Source organism: Canis lupus, chromosome 37 (assembly GCF_003254725.2).
Source record: "Canis lupus dingo isolate Sandy chromosome 37, ASM325472v2, whole genome shotgun sequence".
NCBI lineage: Eukaryota > Metazoa > Chordata > Mammalia > Carnivora > Canidae > Canis > Canis lupus.
The window spans coordinates 17823347-17845476 of NC_064279.1; the positions used below are offsets into that span (position 1 = coordinate 17823347).

Here is a 22130-nt window from a genome sequence, read left to right on the forward strand (position 1 = left end):
ACAATTTTCAATATTTAGTTAACAACCTGTATCTGTATTTTTTTCTTTTGTTTTGTTTCGGTAGATTCTTCAGCTTGTTGTCTCTAACCGAAGAAACATTGATTGGGAACTACTCATTCAGAAAATTAAAAGGTACCACATGTTTTGTTTGGATGTTTAAATGAGGGGAAATCAGGGAGGATTTGGAATGTTTTTATTTAAATTAATCTCTCTATGGTTGGTCTTTTATCCTTAAGCCTACGTTGATCATTGTCTATAGCATGTATGCTTTTCCCATGCAGAGAATGCCATTATTCAAGGCTGTTTTGATGATAAGACGTCTAAGGAATTATGTCTTTTGCCTGTGTTGCGAGTTGTTAACAAATATCAATATGTCTGGCTTATTTTCAGGTTTTTATTATTGTAGCAGGTAAAAAAAAAAAAAAAGTCCTAAGTCTCTGTCTTTGTGAAAATTCAGTCATTTAAATTTAACAGAAATATACTAAAGTAATGATTTTTATCTGAGGGAATCCTGCTAATAAGTGATATTTTTAAATGGGTAAATGAAATGGCTTGCCCTTCCCAGTTAGAAGGACCGCTATAGACGAGAGCCTAGGAATGACTCAGTATTGTCGGGTTTTGTGAATAAAATATTGTAACTTCTTCACTGATGCTTCGATCTTTAACACCATATTTAAAGGCTGAGGTTGTTAGTTATTAAAAGAACTGATTTTATTTATGCTTTTAGCATAAGAAGGTAATCTTTCATCTTTCCATGGAAGCAGTCGAATCCATTGATCCTGGGCCTTCTGCCTTACATGAAAAATATTAATTTTCAAATTCAGCATCAGGATGTATATTGATTGGAGATGGCAGTTATGGGTATTACCTTTTGTTTAATTCTTTAAAATTATCTTTGACTTCAGCATATACTCGGGTCAATAAAAGCTATATATGTAATTTGCCTTTGAAAAATGGAAGACATTTTCTGCCTTGCTGAGATCAATAACATGGTTTAAATCTTTCTTTGGCATTCAGATAGTATTTCCTCTCAAGCTTATTAGTCCAAAATATTTTATGCAGTGAGGTTAGTTTTTTAAAATGTACTTTGGAAATAGTTAATGTTCAACAACTGATCCTGAAATACCAGAAGTCTGTGAGTGTACACCTGTGAGTGTGAATATTTGTAGCAGTTGAAGGAGACGAATGCATTGTCCTTGTTTAATTTTCTCTGCAGTGTGTAATTATGAGAACCTTAATTTATTCATTCCACTAAGAACCTTGCTGCTGTGGGTAGTTATTGTGGGAGAGAGGGAAGGGGCAGATGCCACTGTCACCACCCTTCCAGAGTGTAGGCAGTATCACATAATATTTTTGCACAAGAGAATGAATTCATTAAAATAAATCAGTGTGTTCTAAAAAAAGAAACTGCATTATTTCAGATATTGAACAAAATCGAGTAGACTAGCCTCAGAGATACATGAAATATATTACATTTTCTTCCCTTAGAAATTATTCAGTGGACTCAGGTATGAAATCCCCACACAGGACTTACTATTCCTCCTGGATATTGTAAAACCCTTGGGACTATTCTCATTTTTTAGATTCCACTCAGAGTAAGTGAATACATTTCATATTTGGTGAAAAAAATCTATTTGGTATTTTCCCATCTCACAAAATCCATACAGTATATATTTTATGTGAGTATCTGTTTCCTAATCCTCAGGGTTGTTTAGGAGCTCATATATTAATTTTGAACATTGGAATATTTACATGAGTTGGAAAAGGATGGTGTTATTATCTAACCACTAAAAAAAAAAGTATTCAGTATATTGTTAATAGGAACTAATCAGCTCTGTTGAGATTTATCTGGGTATTGGATAAATGGCATAATACCTCACCAAAAGGCTCTTGATGCCTAAATTTCTAGGACCATTTTAAATTTATCTAGGGGTGTGTTGACAGATTTTGTGTAATAAACCAGAGTTTATTGAAATAGACTGTTATGGCGTCAAATCAGAATTGAATTTGACTTTTAGACTATAAGGGAGTCAGAGATCTGTATCACGATTTTGCTAATCAAACTCGTCTTGACATTAGTTAATTATTTCACTGATTTTTTTCACTCATATCTTCAGCACAGAAAATAGTGCCTGGACCACAGTAGGAGTTCAACAGATATTTATTTAATTATTTGATGGGTAAATGATTCATCAGCACTTTCCACCATTACTTTTTTTTGTTCTTGTTTTTCTTGAGATTACACACTATAAAACAGACCTTTGGTACTTTTTTCCCTAGCTACCCCAAATGTTCATTATATGTCTTTAATTAATAATAAATAATTGAATAATTAATACCAGGTAAAAAAAATCGGGCAAACCATGTGTGAAAATTTCTCCAAGCTATATAGAATAGGAGTTTTCCGGTTTTAGGTTAAGATGGAAAGAATTTTTGAAATGTCCCTTTTCACTTTCATCATCAAGGGAAAGAAGCCAAACTGCAGCATGAGTTTTGCTTTATGGATGCTTCCTAAATACTACTCCCAAGCTTGACATTGTTTATTGCTCTTCATGTCTTCAGCCAAGATTTTGCTGCAGCAGAGGGGAGGAGGCCTTCTCTCTCTCTCTCTCTCTCTCTCTCTGTCTCTCTCTCTCATTCCCTCTGTAATACTAGAAATGATGTCATAGTCTTCCTAAATGCTTTGTTGCTCATTATGGACTAGTATGACATCATTTCATAATGTATAAGGAAACTTCTGGAGTCATAATAGCTTTAGAGAATGTTATTTTTTGTTGTTGTCACTTATTTTTATTAATAAAACTATATTTTTATTGACTATATACTAGATAATATCATAAACCCTTCAAGTATGTTATCTTGTTTTAACTCACTCTACAATCCTGGGAGGTGAGTATAGTCTCCATTTTATAGATGAATGAACGGAGATTCCAACTAGGCAAACAACACAAGTTTGGCCCAAATTCCTTCATATTAACTACAACATACTACATTTTTTTTTTCTAGTAGATTTTTTGGCTTATAGCCAGTACTTTGATATTTTATTTATGCAGATGATATATACTGAAATATAGTTAAAACAGTATGCCTGCAGGTACTTGTTTTTATATACTTAAGTTAGGAATAAATATATCTTCAAATATGTAACATAATATTCAAACTCAGATATATATTTTTAATATATATCTTATATTTAAACTAAAGAACTTTATTCTTTTTTAAAGAATGTTATTCTTTAAAGAGGAATATCAGAGATAAATTGGGAAGTTTTAAGATAAGTTAATTCATAGAGCACCCGTGTCCTTACGATAAAGATGTATTATTAATTGCATAATCTATATAAGAAAATTAGCCAGAGAATTTAAGTGTTAAATAGCATAACTTGATGCCACATTTTACAACTTTATTTTTATTGAAATAATAGCAGAAGTTTCAAATGACCAAAAAGAAATAAACGAGTAGGGAATAGTATGCAGTGTGCAGATACCACATTCAACCTTAAAAATGACTAAGCCAGAGAAGTAGCTCAGGGCACTAACAATTACACAAATGGGTATTAAGATGCTCTACTTGCGAATGTCGAAATTCGTATATAGAACAGCACACTTTCGGAGCTCAGTTGGGTGCAGCACAACAAAACAAAGTAGCCTCAAGGCTCATTGGTACCATAAGAGACACATGAATAATTTCTTAAGGGACTTCATTGCTGGCCAGGATTACTAACAACTGAGAAGAGACTCAACAGGAAATATTTTATGGAGGATAGGTCTTTTGAGGTGGAGGTTAGGGATGAAAAGAAGTATTCAAGGGAGAGATAATGCATGGAGGAACTCCAGGGAGAACAAACAACATTGGCAAAGAGACCAAAGAAAGTGAACATGCGTGGAAAGTGTAGACTGGTCTCATTTGTATTCTAGAGTGCAGGGCAGAAGAAGGGGGAGTCTGAGAAGCTAAGGATGGAAATATTATTCAGTCGTACCATATGAAATGGCTAGTATTTTACCCTTTTGAACTACAAAATAAAAAAAATCATCCAATGCAACTCAATACATGCAAAGGGGGACCTTAAATGTCAACTTGAGGAAATTGTTCAGTATCTTAGGAGAAGTTGTTGGGTGTATTTCGAATAGCAGACCACTGTGACCTAAACAGGTGACTTACTCTATGGCTCTGTGTGAGATGGAGTTGTGGATGAGAGTATGTTGAAGAGGGGATCACTTTGGAAGCTCTAATAGGATAATCCAGGAAATAATAAAGGCTCAAAGAGGGTGTTGACAGTGGGCATAAAAAAAAGAGGTCATGAAAATGAAAGATGTTTCTGAGCTCAAACTCATAAGCAGAATATAGCAACTGCTTGATTGGTAGGAGGGATGAAAATCAGCAGGACTCCGTGCTGCCTCTAACGTTTGAATCTGATAACTGGAAAAATGAGGAGAGAAAGGTAGTTAAAAGCGGCTTAAAGGAAGAAGCTCTATTTCATTTGTCTTGCATCCTAGTCTCTAACAGACTACCTAGTGCATAGTGGTCACCCAAGAAATGCTGGCTAAATGAAAGAGGGAATAAAAAGTTATGGGTCGGGTTTAGGCCACAATGGGCTGGATCTGCAGGCAGACTGGTCTGATAGATTAGAGATCATGTTAGGTCAACACGGAGGACAGAAATTAGGGAGACATGACATGCATGACATTATCAAGAGAGAAGAGGACCAGAGAGAACACCCTTGACAGCACCCACATTTAGGATATAGAATTGGCAATGTTAAAGGAAGAACTATTTGTCTTAAAGAATAGATAAAAGAGGACAGGTTAAGTAATTAATAGAAAACAAGGCTAAATTTCAAATTCTGCAGAAAACTTGAAGAAAGAGAATGAGTAAAAGACTGCTCAACATCTTATTTACTTCAGTAGTGAAAGACTGCTCAATATATTATTTACTTCATTAGTGTTTTCTGTTATAAAAACAATAAATCCACATTTTGGCAAACTTGTCATATTTGGAAGAGTGTAAAGGAAGGACATGATAGCATCCATAATAACACAAGTCAGAGACTACAGTTAATACTCTACCTTTTTAGCTTACTTCCTTTCACCCATTGCATTTAAATTTATGTAACCAACACCGAAACAATACAATTTGAATTCTGCCTTTTTTCCTCTGAATATTCTAAGCATCTCTTAAAACATTTTGCCACCTGCATAATATTCTATAATGAAGACATTGGGTATGTTTGTTTCTTCTTGTTTCCCAATTTTTCACAGTCATTCTCATGCTGTAATGGAATGGAATTTTACCCTCATATGATATTTCACATTATTTCCAACGGCTATTTGCTAACAACAGAACCATTGTATTTTATACTGTCAAGTTTCTGGTCAAATATAACTTGATGGTTTCAAAATTAACCTCGCCTTTCCTCCTACAAAGGGAATCCCGGATGATGCTAGCACCTGCCATGCGCCAGCCTCTATGACAAGCACTTTAATTATCACGGTGACTCTGTGTCTTCTGCTATCTCCACTTAAATGGGGGAACAGAGACTGAGACAGTTGCACAAATTTCAGGGCTGTTTTTGAATCTGGGTCTGACTCCAAACCAGTCAAATTGTTGGGGACAGAAGCAAATTCTTGAGAAGTGAATGATTAAATAAGGATATGAAAGCAATAAGAAGACACCTTTAAGAGGTCCAGGACTAGTGTAGTGCAGTGGGACCTTACTGTTAGTAACTTGGGAAGTCCTAAGCTGAAGGGAGGGCACATATAGAGAGGGGGTGCTTTGTGTGTAAGCAGAAGGACAAAGTTATAGAAAAGTTCCTGATACAAAGGTGATAAGAGCGTAGACAAGGATTTAGGCTTAGCAAACAAAATTCCTCTTCCCTACAGATCAAGAGAAAGGAGAGTGAGACTTTTCTAGTGATAAAGAAAAGATATGGGGGGGGGGCGGTGGGGAGCTACATATCACCTGGACTTCATCTCAGTCTAGGGGAAAATCCATTTATTCATTCAGTGAATATTGAACACCAACCCCGTGCCCTTTTGTGCCCTAATGGAACTAGAAGGGGGGAATTAATCAGTGGGTGAACAAATTAAAAGGATTACTCCAGCAGCTGTGCAGAGAATAGATGATAAGGTGATAAGAGTAGATGCTGGGAGATCAGCTCCTCAAACTTGAAAGCTGAGATTAAAATGCAGATTCGGAATCCTTAGGTCTAATGGGGGGGGGGGTTGCCTGAGAGCCTACATTTTAACTGGCTCCTCCGTGATGTTGATACTGCTAGACAGTGTGCCCTGCGTTGATCAGCAAGAGGTTAGGAGGCAAGATGTCTAGGCAAGAAAAATTGGAAATGATTGGAGCGGTCATTACAAAGAAGTCAAATGTGAATCCTTCTTTTTGAGCAGCAACACTGCATACTTTTGTGCCTCTTTGATGCCGAGAGAGAATTGTCTCTTTATTTCTGACCTTTTTCAATTCCAGCCAGTTGTTTTATGAAAGATCCATTAAACAAGCCCTAATGAGCTACTGGCATTTCGATCTTTCTGCCTGTGCCTGATGTTTATTATGCCACATAATGAATTCTCGTGGCTCAGGTTTGGGGATATGTTTCCATACAACACTGTGCCAGTTTCTTGATTGCAGCTCTGTTTCCCTGCTTCATGATTTCTTTGAACTTCTAAGCTCCTCTCTCCCTGGATGTTCAGCACAGTGCCAGCCTGCTAAATTCTCTGGCCCCCTAGCACTTGACATCCCTCATGTCCTGCTGTGCTTAATGGCAAAGGTTCTGGGTGTCCACTTCTCATCTTCTTGCCACTCACACCCTAAACAAGCTTTGGGGGACTGTACTTAAAGTCACAGGGGACTCCTGCATATTGAGGCTGGTCTCTGACTTAGAGAATACATTTCTTCCAACAAAATCATTTCTCTTTGGTAGAATGTTTTGGTTGGTGGCAGCAACCTGCATTCCTCTTAAAGAATGTATATGTTTGCAGACGATTAGAGTGTTCAAAGGAGCAAAGGGTTCATAAGAAGCCTTGACAAACTGGAGGGATGTTATCTTTCTGCCTCCACCATGAGGCTCTTAGTCCTCCTCTATAGATGCAGGAACTTGCATTTACCTGTTTGATTTCTCCTACACCACACCTTGCAGCTATAAAATATCTAAGAAAAAAAAGCCATCAAATAAATATGGCACACTAGTCTATCAGGGAAGCACTTTAAGTGCATATTGACCATCTGTGATGTCCTCCCACTTGTTAGCATGTTTCCTTTGTTTAAAGGGCTTCTTCTATCTCTAAGCCAGGCCATGACCAGATCTGTGGTCTTTGTCACTGTAATTTTGTCATTTGGTGTTAACTTAAACAGCCAGGTAGATGTGAGCAGTGTCATTAGAAACTTTGAATTCCAAATTCCAGTGAAATACTAGTTTTCATATGAACAGAAGTTAACTTAAATTTATAACCGTATTTCTCCAAGGAGAACACTGAAGAGAGGCACTTGAGGAAAGAAGCCAGGTCACAGGCATCTTTGCATTCACTGTGTTGTCTGCTTAGAAATGCCCGTAATTCATACACCACACTGAAGCTGAGAAAATGAGTCTTGCACATGAGTGTGGGCACGTATATGTGTGTGTGTAACTGTAGTCTTTCTATAGTGGACGGCACTGGTCTCTGCATAGTCAAGCTGGAATTGGTAAAATACGCAGAAATTGAATACCATGCCTATGCTTTTTTTTGCCACTTATTCAGTAGTTAAGAGTCTCAGGGTAACAGGGGATAATCTCTGGTCTTCCTGACAAATTCTCTTTCTCTCTCTCTCTCAAAAAAAAAAAAGTTTGAATCAATCCCCGTTTTTTGTAGATTCTACTTGGGTTTGCCTCAGATGGTTCGAATTAACCTTTCTTCAGATTCTCTCCTAGTGTTAATGACTTTGGATTATGACTGTTTAAAGCAGCCGGATATTCATTGATCCACATCTGGCAATTGTTAAAACAAAGCTACTCTATTTAACACTTACAACCAAAATATATTTCTTTACAATGAAGAGGAACTTAAGAGATGATGTTTCTTTTCAGGAAGATCTAATATTTTATTTCATTTCCAATGAGAACAATGTTTTTTACTTTGTGTTCTCTAGAAGTATTTTTTTGCTCATTGTAGGGTTTTCTCGTGGTAAGAGTTCATGGTTGTAAAAAAAAAAAAGATTTCATGGTTGTATATGCAGAATAAGATACAACACGTAAGCAGTAAGGATTCTCTGTGCCTCATAGCAGCTTATTAGCATAATTTTGAGCATAGCTGCAGGTGAATCTGTGATGCTGTTGAATCTTAAAAATAAATAACTAGACTGCCTTAAATAGAGGGGATGGAAATCCCTAAAATGATTGACTTTTAAGATTATATTGAGCAAATAGTTGAGCAAATATGACATCTAACAATGAAAAAAATTAAAAACAATGCAAGAATTCATTGTCCTGAGTGAGTCATATAACTGGTCAGACTGCTATATTTTTCCTTTAAAAGATGGTGGATAGTTCCATAGGTCAAAGGGAAGTAATAAATATAATACATAGTTTAATGTGTGCATGCATTTTTAGTTGTTTCCTATGTTATCCTCACAAAAAGGCCCAAGATGTAGACTTTGATTTATAAAATTATTGAAATAATACAACCAGTGAAGAAGTAACATTTAGACTTTAAGAAAAAAATAATTTCTGTATCACTTTTTAAGTCATACAAAGCATATGACTTCCCAAAGCTCACAACAATCTCTGGAATGGGAATGGCAGATCTTGTTGTTATATTTATTACAGATGAGAAAACTGAAGTTTGAAGAATGCAAATGACCTACCCAAGTCCCTCCACTAGGAAACGGTAAATCTTTGGCTCATATCCTTGTTCTGACTCTAAAGCTTTTACTTTTTACTAATATGCAGCCAAAGCAAATAAATAAGTGTATTGTCCCAAATATGGAATATTTTAATAATGCACTGACTTGGTTGCTAAAATAAAGAACACATTCCAAGCTAGCCCTGGCCTACATTACTGCTCTGCTCTCTCAAAGACTCTTGCCCTGTCGAGTCCTGGATTAGTATGGCATGTAGCTCAGTAAAGACTAGTAAAAATAGCAGTTATTACTGAAATGGCTTTATACTTTTCAGTATGAAAAGGAGATCAGACTAAATATATCAGAGAAAATGTAATCTTAATGATTCAAAAAGCATTTGACAGAGGAATAGATTAGTAAGAATCCATTGTTTTAAGTTTCACAGCAGTTAAAGCAAGTGGTAAATAACTCAGCAAGAATCTAGGATCACAAGGAAAATGATTAAAGCTTCAGAAAGTCAGCTCTATGAAGAAACTTTTTTTAAAGCAGGCATTTTGATTTTGCCTATTTTTAGGATAATTATAAGAGCTTATAAAGAATAAGCTGGGAGCTATGGATCCCAGTTCTGATCTCAGCTGTAGAAAGGGAAGGGTAGCATATGTACAGAAAATGATAACCATGGAGACCATTGAGTAGAGTTAGGGCTGAGGTGAGGTGTCTCCAGGCAGACAGCAATAGGCATGGATCCACTGAGGACATTGTCATTGTCTTGACCTATCTCTTCCCCAATTCTGCTTTCCATCATCTTCATCCAGGCTCTTATTATAGCTGCCAGGGTCACTGAAATGCTTTTATCTTGTCTTCCTGCCCCAAATGCCATCACCCCATTAATCTCCTAGACAAACTTAATACAAACTCTTTGGCTCTTGTTTGCTCTCTTGAGTTGCGCTGGTCAATAAATATGGTAGCAGTTAGCCACAGCAACCATTTAATTAAAATGAAAATAATTAAAATTTCACCTCCTTAGTCATACTAACCACATTTCAAGTGCTCCATAGCTACATTCTTTTTATAGAAACATCACCTATTACAGTATATTTCCATTATGACATAACTTTCATTAGAGAGGGCTGATCTGGAGCATAACCACGCCCCCCAACCAAGCATCCAAGACCTACACGGACCTCTCCTTTTCCCTCACTACCCTTGGCACACATCCTCCACTCTACACATTTTTCTCCTCCTCTTCCTCATCACCATTACTACAATTGCAAATAAAATCTGAATAACCTTTATTTATTTAATCCATATTATGTGCGAAGTATGTACATTTTCAGATGAAGAAGAGGGGAGGGGTGGAAGAAGAAGAACTCTGTAGAGTGGGGGTTTTTAAATCCCCATTTCACAGAAGAGATTTAATGAAGTCAAGTATATTTATTTCCCAAAGTTAAAGAGGTCATTATTAGTGGAGCTCGAATAAAAAACCCAGGTCTCTCTGGCCTCATAGCCATAGTGTTTTACCCTGTACCAATGATTCTTAACAAGGGACAATTTGCCTCTTCTGTAAGGGGTCATTTGGAAATGAACATTTGAAATTGTATCTTTTTAACTCAGAGAAACTTTCCTCTGGCTTTCTTTTTCTTGCTGTCCCTGCCTCTGTTCTATATTTAGGAGATTCCTATTGATAAATGTTGGACTTACTGGACTGATCTGTTTTATCTCCTTTTTCACATATTTTTAAAATCCCTTTTTCACTTTTTCTACATTCAAGGAGTTTTTTCTTCTTATCAGCTGAGTTATTATTTGCCTCTAGCCCTACTAATTCTATTTTTAATTAATTCGTGAACTACGTATTTGGAAAATCATATATTAATCTCTAGGAACTTTTTCTTTTCCTCTTATTGATACTTTTCTAAAATTCATTTTTGGAAAGAAGTTCATTTTAAAGTATGCAATATTCTTTCAGATCTCTCTTAGAAAGATAAGTGTAGATTCCCTTGTTCCCTGAATCATCTCTATTTCCTCAGGAGTCACTTTAAAAATATTTTTTCTTATTTATGCTGCTGGTTTTTCTCAAATGTCTTGATTTAGATGATTTTTGGTTTTTGGTTTTTATGTATGAAGAAGTAGGCTGAGGATGATAGGTAGCTCCTGTAAGTTTCCTCTGCAATCATGCAGATCTGTACCTCCACTCAACATAAAGGCTGACTACAGGTTCTGGGTAAGTGGGCAGAGTCTGTCAGGAAGCAGGTATCCCAGGAAGAACATGGAGATGCAACTGGCAAGTGAGCAGGTTAGGATCCCTACAACTGTTTCAGTTCTGCATAGATTCATCTATACTAGATCTGGTTCCAAAGCCCATCATTTTCTTTCATTAAAGGTTAGTTCTTGTTTTCACCATTGGGGCAAAAGCTTCTCCTGTCAGCTAAAAATGTAGTAGCATGGGGAAAGAATAATAGAAAGAGTCCCAATTGTTCTGAATATATTTTTTTCTTTCTTTCTTTCTTTCTTTCTTTCTTTCTTTCTTTCTTTCTTTCTTTCTTTCTTTCTTTCTTTCTTTCTTTTTTTTTTCTTCAACTTTTTAAGTTTATTTGAGAGAGAGAGAGAGAGCAGGGGGAAGGGACAGAGGGAGAGGGAGAGAGAATTTCAAGAAGACTTCATGGGGCTTGACCTCATGACCGAGATTATGACCTGAGCTCTAAATCAAGAGGCAGACGCTTAACTGACTGAGCAACCCAGGTGCCCCCCAAATAAGTTTCTTAATGAATTGCCATGATACTATCTCACAGCCCCCTTGAACTCTGTATTTGAAAACTCTAAGCTTGGGGTTTCTCCAGATTTCCTTGAGATGGACCTGCTGTTAACTTGAGGGCTCCTCGCAGCAGTTTCTTCTTTCTTTCTCCATCTCTACTCTGACTTTTAGGATATCTTCAAAATTTTTTGTTACAGTGACATTATTTTTCAACTTTTTAATTATTTTAATAATAATTAGGAGAAGTATGTGTGGTAACTCCTCCATTATTGATCATATTTAATATTCTTTACTATGAATTTTCATCGCATCAGTCTAAGTTTGGACTCTTTTACCCTTATTATTCCAGTGTTCTATCTTTACTATTTACTAGCTAGTTGGAAAAATTATTTCCCTTTCCTAGGCCTTTTGTTTTCTTTTTTTTTTTTTTGTTTTCTTTAAAATAAAGATCATATCTGAGTATCAGGGTTGAAATGGAACATATGAATGCACATTGAAAGCTGTAATATAGAATATAAATGTAAGCTATCTCTTTATATAAGATTTGTTGTAGGTCCAGAGTAACAAATAATGCAAAGTTGGAAAATAGTCATTGTTACAAGAAAGCTCTTGCCCTATGCAATAGGAAATGCAAGGTAATGCCAACTTGAGACTAGAATGCCATCTCCATGTGCAGTGCAAGAGAACCAGAGAATCATGTGTTAATAGCAATAATAGAATAAGCAGTTGTTCATGGATATATTTTACACCTAATGGAAAAACAAAGATAAAAGCAGACCAACAATGTGGTTGATATAGTTGAGCTCAATTAAAACAAATTTGAATTTTAGGTTTGGGAAAGAATATGTGACTTGATGTTGTGCGATCCCTTTTGCTTGGCATAATTAAGAATGTGAATATTTATGATACTGATGAGTATAATTTAGTGCTGCTAATTAGCTGCCACAAAAATATTACTGATTTAAGATGGCTTCAGTTAACAGAAGGTTTCTGCTCTGTCAGTCAACTTGAGACATGAAGCACCAGTAAAAGGAAAATAAAGAAAATGAGAATAACAGCAAAGTGGCTTAATTGTAAACGTTGAAGAAATGGTAGAAAATTCAATGTAGAAAGAAAGTTAAAGAGTCTCAGGAGCCTTTGATTTCAACCTACTGGGAACCATTTGTGGAAAATTGATGAAAGGAATATTTTCCCTAAATTATTAAACCCAGCATCCTATTGATGGCCTCTATTCTTAGTAACAAACCAAGAATGCATCAAACAAACAAAACAAAATAAATCATTGTGAATGTACGCTGTGTGATGCAGATGTGATTCACTATCTGACTGCTGTTAATTCTCATTTTCTGCATGCGGTTAATACATTCTGAAGTTGAATGTCTGTAGAGGATAAGGCACCAGCCATAGTTAAATGTTAATGGATCCAGTGACATAATTTAAATTCAAGGCCTCGTCCAAAGGAATGTGAATAAAATGCATTTGTTTGGCTTTTTATGGCCACTATTAAAAGTAAAGGAAATGAAACCATAAACAACTATGCTCAAATATTGGCAGAGTTGAGGCTGCTTTGTAGCAGTAGAAAGCAGTATTTATTGATGGGGGTGCTCTGTTTAACTTACCCGGTCTATCTAGATTATCACTGAGGTTAAAAAATGTTCTTGGTGGCTGAGACAAAATGTGGAATGCTAATTCAAAGCGAGTTCATTCTGATGTGTTTTAATTTTCTGTTGTTGTAAAGGGCCAGTGCAATTCATAAGTGTGATTTTTTTTCCCTACTTTGCTTCTGAGGCCTTAGCCCAGACTTAATATGGTACAGATTACTTTTACCCCCGATACTGATTATTTCTTTCTTCCTCCAATAATAATAAGACCCCTGCTATTTGGAGGATTCATGGGCACATGGACACTAAGAATAAGATCCAGAATCCCAGCCTCCCTGGCAACTAGGTGGAACCTATTTGACTAATTTCCAGCCAATGAGATATGAACTAAAGTTGTGCATGAAACTGGCATTAACTGCTTAAAGGGAAGGAGTACTCTCATTACTCTTCCTTTCTGCTGGTAGGAAGGAATTCAGACTTGGTGGCTAGAATTCCTGCAACCATGTCGAATATGATACAACCTTGTAATGAATTTCTGTTTTGTTTAAGCCACTGCTATTTGGAGTTTTTCCATGACTTACAGCCTGCCCTAGTCATCATTTGTATAACAACTTTGCAACTTTATAGTTACTTTTAAAGACTCTGAAATGCCATTTTATCAAGTGTCATGGTTATTTATATAAATAACATTTACATTAAATCGGAGAAAGGAGCACCTAACTGGCTCAGTCCGTAGAGCATGCCACTCTTGATAGCGGGTCTGTGAGTTTAAACCCTACCCTGGGTGTAGAGCTTACTTAAAAAAAAAAAAAAAATGTTACCTAAAACATACTAGTCCAATCAGTTACCAGGTCCTATCAATTCTGCTTCCTAAACATTTTCCAAAACCATCCATTTCTTATCTCCACAGACTATGCCAGTTTCCCATCACCTCTGATCTTTTTTTTTTAAGTTTTATTTATTTATTTTTAATTTATGATAGAGAGAGAGAGAGAGAGAGGCAGAGACACAGGCAGAGGGAGAAGCAGGCTCCATGCACCGGGAGCCCGACGTGGGATTCGATCCCGGGTCTCCAGGATCAGCGCCCTGGGACAAAGGCAGGCGCTAAACCGCTGCGCCACCCAGGGATCCCCATCACCTCTGATCTTGATGACAGTGATAGCTGCCTGTCTCAACTCTTGCTCTGTATCAGCCATTATACACATAGTAACAATCTATCTTTTAAAAATACAATCTAATCATGATATTCCTGTATTTAAAACCATAGAATTCATAATAGAGTCAGGAATCTGGCCTTTGTCTGACTCTCCAGGCCCATCCTGGGTTTATTACCTGGGGGCTATTATACATATTTTTATTCTCTTTGCCTGGACATTCTTTCTATGCTCCTCCCCTCCTGCCCACTCTACTTAGTTAAGTCCTGTTCATTGGTTAGGTCTGAGATTTCCCAGGTAAGCCTTCTCTCAGCCTCCAACCTAACAGGTCTGCTCATTACGTACTCCCATAGCATTCCACATTTCTTTCATTTGTATTTATCCATTGAATGCATGTTTCCCCCACAAGACTAGAACCTCCATGACCTTGTGTCTCATTACTAACCAGAATCCCAGAACCTACTGAGGGGACTGGTACAGAATAGATGCTCAAACAACAATGTTGACTACAGACTGATCCTTCATTCTCTTCTCTTTCCCAAAAAGCCTATCTGATATCTAAAGTTCCACTTATCAAAATCCCATCCATCCTCTGGATCATCAAAACCATGTATGTGCTCTCTCCTATAATTAGATATTTACTTTATCCCCACCCCTTTATGACTTTATTTTTTTTAGAACAGTTTTAAGTTTACAACAAAATTGAAAGTAACGTGATTTCCCATATACCTGTTCCCCCACAAATGCATAGCCTCCCCCAGGATCAGCATCGGTCACCAGAATGGTATGTTTTCTACCTAGGATGAACACTGACATATCCTAATTCACCTGAAGTCCATGGCTTCCTTCAAGATGCACTCTTGGTGTTGTACATTCAGTGGGCTTGACAAATGTATAATGACATGCATCTCTGATTATAGTATCATGTTGTCACTGCCTTAAAAAATCCTCTATGCTCCACCTCTGCATCCTCCCCTTTTCTGCCAATATTCACTTTTATCATAATCATATGCTAGATTTTAATTACAGTTATTGTTTACAGAATTCTATATTTTGGAGGGAACACATTCTAGAAAATATGAAGTCTTTTAGAAAAATTTTTTCTTTAAATAATAACAGCCTTAATTTAAAAACCTATTTATTACAATGCCTTCATCCCAATGGAGCAGGCATTTCTGGAGGTCTGGCTATTACTGCCTTTTGCAAGCAGAGTGTCTGGCACATTAAAGGCATTTAACAAACACTGGGTTATAATGTAGTGAAATAAGTATGGACTTTGAAGGTGGGTTCAAATCCAGGCTTTGCCCTCATCAGCTGTGAGAAATTGGAAATTTATCAAGCCTCAGTTGTATGAAACAGGAATAACAATAACAACCTGATTAGGCTTTTCAGGAGTTAACGAAGGTGATTTATAGAGTGGAAGCCCTATAATTGGTAGTGATTGTTATGACTTGATAAAGTTTTCATTTCTCCACCTCCTTCTTTTTTTAGTAAGTTTTTTTTTAAGACTTTATTTATTTATTTATTTATTTATTTATTTATTTATTTATTTATTTATTTATTTATGAGAGACACAGAGAGAGGGGGGCAGAGACCTAGGCAGAAGGAGAAGCAGGCTCCATGCAGGGAGCCCGTTGTGGGACTGGATCCCAGTACTCCAGGATCATGCCCTGGGCCAAAGGCAAGCACAACCGCTGAGCCACCCAGGCTTCCCTCTCCACCTCCTTCTTAATAGACAAGGTATATATGTGGCTCTCTCTTTATGTTGTCTTGAAACTGAAGGATATAAGTTTGATAAAGACAAGGCCTAACAAATAAAAGATAAGACTTGCAAAAGAAGTGTTGACACTACTGTACAGTTTTGTTTCTTGTGTCCCTTTCTGCCCTCTACTACCACAGATAAGTAAATAAACAACAAACAGGTGAAAAGCAGCAAGGCAAAAGATGAAATTATGTTAAATCACTGCAAGGTCTGCAAGAAGTCCTGGAAATGATATACATTCTAAATTACACCACCTGAGGCCACTCTCCTCTCCGAAGAGAAGCTGGCTTGGGGAGATGTTAAGAGTTCAGCTGTCTCCCAGGAGGTTTATCTGCAATGCAGATTTTTCTGAGCCTTTCCTAGCTGTTTCAGCCTCTAGACCGACCAGCTGCTCTCAACCCGCCCAGCTGGCTTAATAGGATTTGTCTTCTCTTATGGCCTGCTTCCGGGGTTGTCCGCCACCAGAAGGTGTTCTGGATAAACATGTTCCCTCCTAACTTACATCAAAATCCCCACCAATCCCCAGAGTTACAAGGGTCCATTATTGGGGAACTCCAAGAAAGGTAAATTACTGAGGAATTATTTTCTGCACTCTGCCTCTTGCTTCACACAGGTTGTCTTTTGAAGGAGATGTCAGTCCCTGCTGCAGAATAAAGAGTGGCATACCTCCTCACAGGGCTGGTGGAGCCAGGACGCTGGGGGTGAGCTTGGAGGCAGCTGCCTGGAATTTGCAGGCTCCCTGCCCCTCCCCTCCAGGGGTTAGTGCTGCTCTGCTATCTGATTTCATATGCTCTCTGTTCCTTCTCTGCAGGACTCAACAAATTGGTTGAGCCAGGACTGTGACTATACAACCTTTCCTGCAGGCTAAGGTGATGCTTTCTTTATGTGCACAGATTCGCGCTCAGTATTTTATGACTGAGCCAGCATATTGTTGAGAGGCTGATCGCTGAGATGGGTTCAGGTTGAGGTTTCTCTAGCTGACAGCTGTGCACTCTGGCCAATATCTCTGTAAGGAGAGGCTTCTCACCCGTAAATGTCAATAATCCTTACTTCAAAATTGTGAGAAACAAATGTCACATAGATTATGAAGTATTGAGCAAGATTGTCAGGAACTTAGTACGTCTTCATTTTTAAAGGCTTACATTTTGTATCTACAAAGAAAAATTAGATTGTAAAGCAGACTCTACTTAACATTTCTACTACAATTGGGTACTTAGATGTGGTGAATAACAGTGGCTTGGTATTCTTATTTTTATTTCTATTTAGTGATAAACACTAGTTACAGGTAGTCAATCCTTTCCAGTTTTTCCTTGTTTTTCTCTTTAGTCATAATAATGGATTTGTTTTCAGAACATTTTCATGAAGAAGTGTCTCATTCGTTTCTCTCTCATAAGAAAAAATAATTTTCCTTTTAGGCTTAACTTTAACCATGTTTCGTATTTTTGGAAAATGAATTTTTTGCATCCAGACAGAAAAATTACTTATCTTTAAAAGATATTTAATAATCTTTGCTATTTAAAACATTGCTTTAAAAAAAGGTAAATAGCTGGTCCTTATTTATAAAGACAACTCTTATGAATCATGTCTGAAATGCAGTAAGCTCGGAAGTCGATATGCTATAAAGGTATGCTCCCTGGAGTTTTTACCTCTTTAATGTTTATTTCCCTTGTGTCGCTAATGACTTACCAAGTGTGTAAATGAGAAGACTGCTGATTGATTCTGGTTTCATCAATAATGATTCTTGAGTCTCTTAAAACAATTCTAGTAAGGTCGAATTACATTTGTCTGGCAATGCATTTTTTCTGCTATAGAAGACCTGCAGATAAGAAAAGATAATTCAGCATCTTACACTCCTTCGAAGGAGTACTAATATTTTTATTTTTAAAATAAATTTAAATGATTAAAATTGTAATTTAAATTATTTAAAATAAATCTTAAAGATTTACACTTTGTATTAATAAACTAAAGTTAAATTGTAAAACAGACTACTTGACAGCATTTGAGGAAGGAGGTGGTTTGCTTGTGTGATGTGCATTAACTCTCAACTTTATGATTCAACTTCATAAATTCCTTTTTTCGCAGACATGTGATGTGAAAAATCTCCCAAACTAATTTATATAACATCTGACTCAAGCATATAATGTGGCCATTGTTGTTTTTCTAAACAAGTTATTTGGCTTTTAAATTTTATCTAGTTTAAAAAGGAAATTAGGGATCCCTGGGTGGCGCAGCGGTTTGGCGCCTGCCTTTGGCCCAGGGCGCGATCCTGGAGACCCGGGATCGAATCCCACATCGGGCTCCTGGTGCATGGAGCCTGCTTCTCCCTCTGCCTGTGTCTCTGCGCCTCTCTCTCTCTCTGTGTGACTATCATAAATAAATAAAAATTAAAAAAAAAATAAAATAAAATAAAAAGGAAATTGACCAGTATGCCTTACCTCCAGTTCAGCTCAAATGAGGCTCAAATATTTATTTGCTTTTTATATTCCCTCAACATGAAACAAATCCACTCTTGGTTAAAAAGAAAAAAATTGGGGGATCCCTGGGTGGCTCAGCGGTTTGGCGCCTGCCTTTGGCCCAGGGTGTGATCCTGGAGTCCCGGGATCGAGTCCCACGTCGGGCTCCCTGCTTCTCCCTCTGTCTATGTCCTATGTCTCTGCCTCTGTGTGTGTGTGTGTGTGTGTGTGTGTCTCATGAATAAATAAATAAAATCTTAAAAAAAAAAGTTGGCAGATTTCACTTACCATTGGGGTTAAAAATATAATTGACTTTTAAAGCAAATATAAAAGCTTTAATATAACATATTAGGATTTTTTTGCTCAAATACATTTAGATAGAATTAGCAAAGAATGCGAAGAGGCAGTGGGCTACCCAGTAGGTGATGAACTTAGTGTGGCTGACCATTCTTTGCATGCTCTTCTTTAGCCAGACCCAGAGCCGCCATGGCATCCCTTTGCTGTCAGAAGGATTGAGCTTTCTGTAAGCTCACTGGATCAGAATCCCAGTACTTTGAAAAGTTAGTATAAATAGGAAGATGAAAATGCAGAAGTAGACTCTAAAATTCTATTATTAGTATTGACAATACCTATCAATAAGAGTACACATTCACACTGGGAGTCTCTTCATCAGCTCATTGAACAGGAAGCAGCTCTCCTGAAAGAGACCAAGAAGACTTAGGCCCCTGTAAAAACCTTAGTGGATTTTGAGCACACCAAAACTAGACTAATTCTCCAACAGGGTTTTTGTAAATGTGAAGCACTTCCTATGGGGCTTAATGTCACTTCTCGACAATCAATTGGAAATTCTCCACTAAATTGGAAATTCTCCACTAAATTTTAAAATGGCTTCATAACTTGCCCTGGAAATAGGAAGCAAACTGGCAAGAGATCCCCTGACGATCATACTTCTCTGGCAGCCGTAAGAGGAAGGCTGAAGATTCAGGCAGACATCCATGTGCAAAAATCAATGGCTTGAACTGAGCCCCTGTACAACAGAAACTGTTTGATCTTAAATATTCCTAAGATTTTTTACAATAAGAGGAAACATCCTTAGGAAAGAGGATCATGGGCTGTGCTAAGCCATTTTTCATTCAACTCCAGCCAGGAGTCAAACTGGCTTCAAGCATAGGCACAGTGATAGTTGGTTGAACAGGATTGCTTCTCCAAACAGACCTGAGGCCAAGAAGTGTCTGAGAAAAATAAACCCTTTAATTTATTTAAGGTTAAAGTACAATGTGGAAGCTATAGTATGGCATGGCTGTTATTTTTTTTCTATGTAGTATGTTCCCCATGGTGATACCTAAGAAGACCCTAATACTAATGAATAATCAGTGAAGAAAGCTTTATCACCTTCAGTGTGCCTTCATAGTTATTGTCTCATTTGATGTAGAAACCTGAAAGTGAGGCTTAGCACAATCAATGTCATGTACATGAACAATATCCTCCCTGATGGTGTTCCGTTGACTTTGGTATCTAGAAGAGAAAAATAGGCTCAGAGACAACATTTAAGGATGTGCATTCGAGTGTTTCAGCTCGATGATGGGCAGTTCCTTTTTGCTCTTTCATCCCTGTTTATTAGCCTTTGCTCATCTTTTTGTATGCTCCTTTTTGGGCCAAAATACCACAGTGGATACAGTTTTGCACATTTTTGGCAGAATCTCAGTTTTCAGAATCAATGTAATGCTCTATAAGAGGACCCTTCCTTTCAGTAACTGTTCTGATCTTTTCATCAGTAGAACAACCCACAAGTGCTATTCCAGGTTTCAAAGTTGATCTAATAATCTACAAGAGGTGTGTGCTCAGGTGGCAAAGAAACAGATTTGGGAAAGTTTATATAATGCTAAGGTAAAGCCACAGATATCCTGCTTTTGCTGGACAGAGGAATGTGCAATTGCCTGAGGGGACATGTTACACATTCCAGTGAGCTAAGGGTTCCGCCTTGCTGATCTGTGGCAGGTCCCATGGTCTGTGAGAGGATTTTATTTTGTGTACTGTGCACATTCACTAGTTTGCATTAATATACTTCCGAGATTCACTTGGATCTCTCCAGTTATAAGGAGAGATACCAAAAAGAAGGCTGTGGATCAGGGTAGGGACCAAGAATGATGAGCAGATTTTGCTCTTGGAATGACTGCATTTGTTAAATCATAGCTTCAAGTTAGTATGCCCAGTAGGTACCAAGGTATTCAGTAAATCTGTGTCCAGTGCCCTTGAAACAAAAATGCTGTACAAATCCCTGTCTTAATCTGCCCTAAGCCAGATGAGCTAATTTGGTAGTTTGGCCCATGCATTAACTAAAATGACTGTCACACAGGGAGTTCACTGTCCTATCTACATAATCGTAAATGGTAGCAAAAAGGATTTTGCTCCGGGTCTCAAGAATCTTATCAATATTCATTTTAGTGATACATTTGTTCTCTGGTATGAACATCAGCAGTTAAAATATAATTAGAACTAAGCAAAAAAAAAAAAAAAAGGTGGGTGGGGAGATCTTAATGAGACTATCTTGGTTTCTCTTGGAAACTTTTGGTAAGGATTTCCATAAAGTTGTCATTGGTATTTTGCTGGAGTATCTTACAATGGCAGTCTGTGTTATGGAGAGCAGTTGGGATTTTTCCATATTATGCAGACAGGCCTATAGCCCTATACATATGAGTCTTGTTTGTGAGGAGAACACTGCTAGGTTCTTTTATTGCTTAAGTAAAAATAACAAATAATTATCCTTCTGTAAAAGAAAATACTGATAATTATAATTTGCCAGGCATGTTGTATAAGGGGACAGGAAAGACAAAGTGTTGGTGTCGGCAAATCCCAAAACAATACCCTGCAGACGGAAATAAACTCCCACATCTAACGGCCTTCCCACAGAAATCCTAAAAACTTCAGGAGCTGAACAAGGCTATATAGTTATGATTTGTTAGGCATAATCAGAGAGATGGAGATTTTAAACTTAGTCCAGGATTTCCCACTTTATTTTAGTTAGTATAGAGGAAATATACGGAGAGAAAGGTTGAAGGAGAGAGTGCAGAAGTGAATAAATAAGCTCTGAAAGGAAAATATTTAGATAGAAGTCACTGGACTGTTGTAAGAAACAATTTTAAAAACTCAAGATTCTTCTGGCTCTATTCATTAGTAGTCTCCATGAGACTCAAGTCAATATCCTAGAAGTTCTGTATGACTTTTAGATAGTACTTATGGAAATACATTTATTCAAAATGGGCTCTTTTGCATTTGACATGTACAAGATAGCTTCATTATGTGACAATAATTGGCTTAGGAAAAGGACATTTAACATGAATCTTCCTAAACACAGATCAAATTTCATTAAAAACAGTAAGAAGAAAGTGTGAGGCATTCATTAGTTTGAAAAAATACAATTAGACATTATGAAATAAGTTTATTAGAACTCTGAGAGAGATGTTTACATTATAATTTCACCTATACGCTGATTCTAAGAAAAGGCTAGTGTTACCCAAAGAGATAGATGGATGTTCGAGTGTATGCTCATTTTATAAATGATCAGTTTGTTAGTGATCTATATTTACGTTA

At 37.1% G+C, this 22130-nt stretch overlaps 1 protein-coding gene across 20 annotated transcripts in view; it reads left to right on the forward strand.

Annotated features, from left to right (window-relative positions):
• The window catches only part of MAP2 (microtubule associated protein 2), a 293705-nt gene that overhangs the window by 149493 nt on the left and 122082 nt on the right, over positions 1–22130 (forward strand). For 19 of the 20 annotated variants that reach the window (XM_049106437.1, XM_035710979.2, XM_035710992.2 and 16 more), the window contains 2 exons: positions 65–132; positions 8804–8864. The gene's annotated coding sequence lies outside the window, so the exon portion shown is untranslated. The remainder of the gene's footprint in view (positions 1–64; positions 133–8803; positions 8865–22130) is intronic. The other variant, XM_049106435.1, reaches the window with a different exon arrangement.